Source organism: Capricornis sumatraensis, chromosome 8 (genome assembly GCF_032405125.1).
Source record: "Capricornis sumatraensis isolate serow.1 chromosome 8, serow.2, whole genome shotgun sequence".
NCBI lineage: Eukaryota > Metazoa > Chordata > Mammalia > Artiodactyla > Bovidae > Capricornis > Capricornis sumatraensis.
The window spans coordinates 47,690,449-47,696,134 of record NC_091076.1 but is presented as its reverse complement, the minus strand read 5'-3'; the positions used below and the strand labels follow the sequence as shown (position 1 = coordinate 47,696,134).

General features: G+C 42.5%; 1 non-coding gene across 1 annotated transcript; it reads right to left on the bottom strand.

Moving 5' to 3' along the window:
* Nucleotides 1–1,253: 1,253 nt before the first annotated feature.
* Nucleotides 1,254–1,325, bottom strand: TRNAW-CCA (transfer RNA tryptophan (anticodon CCA)). The gene has a single exon. It is a non-coding gene; the product is annotated as a tRNA-Trp (tRNA).
* Nucleotides 1,326–5,686: the final 4,361 nt, after the last annotated feature.

Here is a 5,686-nt window from a genome sequence, read left to right as displayed (position 1 = left end):
ATAGGGGATACCAGGCCACTTTCCTTTCCCATGCTAATGCAGTTCAAACAACCAAATCCTTTGATTTCCCAGCAAAATTGCCTACCTGGCATCACTCAGCAATAAAAAGGCATAACAAAACTGCAACTAAAAAAAATTAAACTTTATATCCTGCAAACAACAGAATATAACTAAATCCAGAAAGAGTGCCTGTGAGTCTCCACGTCCATGTTTGGAGGGAGTGGATGGAAGCGTTTTTAAAATGCATGTTTCTGGTTTTCTCATCCTTTATTTCTCCTTCATCCCCCTGCCCCACATCCCTCTTTCCTTCCTTCCTTCCTTTTCTCCTTTCATCACTTCCTCCTTCCTCAGCATTGTCAGTCCTGAGGCCCCAGTTCCTCCTCGGCCACCTCCTTCGTGACACAGCCAATACGCTCCATATGTCCCAGGGTTGGCAAGGTGTCTGGTTAATCCCTTCTTTGCTCAAATCAAGCCACAGGTTTCCCATTTCCCAAGGCACCTGCCTCCAGAGTGGAGAAAGGGGAGGATGCGGGAAATCACTGCTTGAGAGCAACAGGGAGGTCACTACTGAACAGGGCATCAGCTCAGCACACCGCAGCATGGGCTCCCTCGGGCTTTCCTTAACCTAGACTGATGGTCAAAAAGAGTGTTGATCTAAAACCCAGTGAGTCCAAAGTGTGACGTAATCATTTTTTTCTTCAACACACAGAGCAGGTGGGCACCATGCGTTCTAGCTGTCAGCTTAATTTTGCAGTGATACTAGAAACATCAACAATTTGGTTGTATCGTTTGCCTACACTAACTGAAGCAGTTACATCATGAAGCAGTCAAGAGGTGCGCGCTCAGTCACTTCAGTTGTGTCCGACTCTTTGTGAGCCCACGGACTGTAGCCGGTAAGGCTCCTCTGTTCATGAAGTTTTCCAGGCAAGAAGACTGGAGTGGGTTGCCACGCCCTCCTCCAGGGGATCTTCCCAACCCAGGGATCAAACCGGCACCTCTTATGTCTCCTGCTTTGGCGGGCAGGTTCCTAACCATTTGTGCTACCTGGGAAGCCCACGTCAAAAGATAAATCGATTCAATTTATTAAGCATGGGTAACTAGAGGCTTTTTTAAAGCATATTAAAAGGACCATTGTAAACAGAAAAACAGACATTTACATTGCTTTTATAGTGGACTTCTCCAGGCTTCTCCGTCCATGGGATTCTCCAGGCAAGAATACTGGAGTGGGTTACCATTTCCTTCTCCAGGGGATCTTCCCGACCCAGGGATCGAACCTGGGTCTCCCGCTTTGGAGGCAGACGCTTTAACCTCTGAGCCACCAGGGAAGCCCTTTATAAATCAAAGCAACTAATAAATATGCATTTTTATATACTTCTTCAACGACCAACAGTTATACTACTGCCAACAAGCATGTAATCCTAGGTTGCAGCCTATGTCTGAGAACTGAAACCTCTCTTTTTCATCTCAAAGAAACCTTCTACACTTGCAGAGCTCCAAGAGGAGTATCTTCTTTATGCTTCTTAAGGGATCTCTTCTTCCTATCCTTCTTTATATTCCTAATTCTGCTCTGTTCCAGGCATATCAGAGAGCTACAGACTCTATAGAGGCCTTTGGGGACCTCTCGGCCTAGCACTGTCCATTCGTTTTTACTTGGGAACACAATTTACTATAATGTATCACCATTGGAAACCCCTTAGGAAATCTTTTATTCATTTCATCCTTTTTACACAGTACATTAAGAAGGATTTAAAATAAAGCATTTCACTTGAGATCAATATATTATTAAAGATATTATCATAAAGTTCATTTAATACAATTTTAATTACATTCATTATGTGTGAAAACAAATTTCACCTTTTCCTCCAGTTGACAAGAAGTGCTATTTCATTTACCTTGAGTGTAAGAAAAATAATCATTTGTATACAATTTAAATTTAAAGAGTCACACACATGTTAACATGCATATTGAGGCTTAACTGCACCATATTGTGTCAAAATTTTTTTAAAAATTTAACTTTGTGATCTGATAGTCGAAATGTTTTCATCATATGCTTAACCTACTTTTTTGGGTAATTTTTATGAGCAAATACATCTCAATAAATAACCATAGAGTGGATATAAATAATTTTTAATCAAAGTAAATGAAGAGCTGTAGTGGATGGAGCAGGCACTGGGTCTTATATTTTTAGCACCTAATATGCTGTATAAGAACCCCAATCAACTCAGCTTGAAGATATACTTAGAACAATCTTAAGGTTATTAGCAGGATTATCATTTTTATGCTTCTGGTCAGCCTATTTGTATTTCAACATCAATTTTCTTGTTTCCTATCTTCAACCAGAAGTTCATGAAGGTAAAAATTAAACTATATATGTGTATTAGTTAGCTATGTCTGTAATAATAAAATATCACAGGATGAGTGTCTTAAACCACAGAAATTTATTTCTCACTGTTCTGAAGGCTGACAAGACCAAGATCAAAGTGAAGGCGGTCTCAATTCCTTGTGAGAACTCTCTTCCTAGTTTGCAGACAGCTACCACCCTCTCTCCGTGTTGTTATACGCAGAATGCTCTGGGGTCATTTATTGAAGGGCACCAGAACCTGTGGGATTAGGGTCTCACTCTTACAACCTCATTTAACCTTTCTCACGTCTTCATAGAGCCCATCTCCACAAACGGCCACACTGGGGTTACGACTTCAACATATAAATTTGAGGTGGGCACACAAATGTTCAGTCCCTAACAGGATGTTGAAGAGTAAAAACAAGTCAGGTATATATAATGGTCAAAGCATCAGCCCGGTAGTCAAGTGCGTAAGTTCTGAGCACCGTCGTCTCACCGAGGACTGCACATGTGCCCAGGAAACGTCCCAGCGGCTGCACCGGGAAGGGAAAGGCCTCGTGAAGGAGTCGGGGAAGATGAGCCAACTGCCTGGGTCAGGACAGGAGCCGACTGTGTGGTCTGGCCGGCACCGCCGCTGGAAACCAGCAGAGGAACGGACAACGCACGGGCCCCACGTGCAGCTCCGAACTCTGGGGTCGTCACTTTGGACTCCCTGGAGAAGTCCCGCACATTCTGCAGGACAAGATTAGTGGGCCCTGGTGGTGGTGGTGTCGTCACTAAGTCGTGTCTGACTCTTGAGGCTCCACGGACTGTAGCCCGCCAGGCTCCTCTGTCCATGGGGTTTCCCAGGCAAAACTACTGCAGTGGGTTGCCATTCACTTCTCCAGAGGAACTTCCTGACCCAGGGATCGACCCCATGTCTCCTGCATTGCAGGTGGATTCTTTACCGCTGAGCCACCTGGGAAGCCCTTCAGTGGGCCCTACCCATCGACTCAATCTCCAAAAGTCCCACTAAGAAACTGTGAGTTAAGATGAAGGAAATAAAACTTTCCCCTTTAAACACAACATCCTCCCTTTAGAATACACATTACTTCTTGTTTCTTCTCAAAGCCTAATCACTAAAGAAATCCACTTCATTTTGCTACTATCACGAGGTTGTTAAAGCAGATCCATCAGCATGTTAGAGGGATATGCACCAACATTGGAGGAAACATTTCCCAAGGCTCTTTGCCCAAATTTTATAAATAATAAATAAAATAAGTTGACTCAATTTGGGTATCCAAATATACACCTTTCCTTCATTTATGGCTCATGACACAGATCGATAAATACAGTTAGATTGCAATACATATCACATGTTCTGAGCAGTAGCTATAAAAGAAAATATCATTAAAGAGATTTCCATCTCCAAGAAAATACAGCCTATACTCCTACCAAAGAATCCCAATAAATCACTAGAGCTTAAGAAAATAAGGTGTAATCATATTTTTTTCAGTAAAACTAAGCTGGTTTCCAACTGTACAAATTCCACAATGATGGATAATCTGTTTTTGAGATTGTTTCTTTAACCAAAATTAAGCTTTTTCCCCAAGATAATAGGCATTTGATAGTTCCTATTACTGTAAGCGGACAAGTTTGAGAATCCTAAGTTATTTCAGTTCCTATCTGACTTCTGAACAAAAATGGAAAGTTTCCTCTAAATACACACAAAACAAGAGGCACAGTTGGTGATTTGTATTTATCAACATGTATTAGCTCACGCTACAGTGATTACCAATCAGTGTAAATGCTACATCTTGTTTAAATACTCTCTAACTTTCCTCATTGTTACTACTCAAATGCACTGCACTATAATTCTTAATTGGGTGAAAATGCAGCCTGCCAGAATAAAATAGTCTTATTTGGGGACAAGACTACAACTCTTATTCCCAAAGTTTACAGAAATCATCGAAAATGGTGATCACATGTACCCTACAACTCTTTACTGGTAAATAAAAAGTTTTAGATGAAAAGAAAAGAAACATCATGGAATCAAAGTTGTTTTTTTTTTTTTTTTTGAAAACACATAGATATTCCATTAGTGGCCATAGATTGCCAAGATTATGTTTCTTTCAGATATTTTTTAAAAATTAGAGAGATCTAATAGATAAGCTAAAGAAGTCAAACAAAAACTCTTCATTCCCATCTTCCCTCAAGAGTCAATTAGTTGAAGGCCTTAGAAATAGAACAATGAATGAATTCTTTGCAGCAGCAAATTACAGAAGCCCTTACCTTTTAGTCAGAGTAAGTGACAGATAACCAGCAGAATGGACTCAGCAGGCATGCCTGCAGCACACATTTCTCAGCAGACTGTTTCTGCAGCCTCCAAAGAACTGTGCATAAAAACTCCCTGCCTGCTCCATCCTTCACTGTCTGAGATACCCACTCGCTACCACGGTAACAAGAAAGGGTCGAACTAAGCAGCAATCTCAGTTTCTTAAGGACCTTTGTCCTGGGAAAAAAGAAGGGAAAAGAGCAAGGGCTGGGAAGAGGGAAAAATGGAGATGAGCAGAGTAATGACTTTCATGAAGGTGAAGAGGTGTTTGCCATAAACTAAATGCACAGCAACAAGCTTTCGAAGCTTGAATGGCTTTGCCTGCAAGTTCCTGAAAGAATCTGCCCCTTACCTCTGCCTCTTAAGGGAAGAAAAGTGTGTGTATGTGTGTGTGAGAAAGAGAGTGTGTCTGTGCGTGTGTGCACACTAGCAAGTGCATGCCAGTGCTTGGATGCCTGAACAAGGAAGGGGAGATGACTGAAGGGATGCGGGGGAGAGGAGGGGGTGAGCTAGGATGTGACCCACATATGGAATGAGTGTTGGAACAATGAGAGCAGGCCAGCCAAACCAGTGCACTCTGGGGCAGCAGTTTTCAAAACAAGGCTTCACAGCTTTGCAGGAAAAGGGGGTGTGGGGAAACACAACACAAACCAGCTAATTGAAAGAAGCAACTGGATACACAATGCGCTGTCCCAACCACAGCGAACTGGGACGGGGCAGGCTCCTGGATTCATTTTTCTGCAGCCTGTGGGTTATTTCCCCTTCTCACTAGAAAGCTTTCAGTCCCGAGGGCTTAGAATTCCAGAGGACCCAATTAACACCACACTTGGCTAGCTCCTGGGATGATCAGTATGAAATAAGCCGCCTTTTAGCATCTCCATAAAGTAACACAGCCCGGAGACTGGGTCTGCTACATTTTTATTTCCTCCGTAGACTGACAGCCAAATTGGGGGCAGCGGAGGGGGATTCAGAGGGGGAGCCACACACGTATCAGGCAGCAAGTAAAGACAGAAAGGGTGTGATGAGTTTGT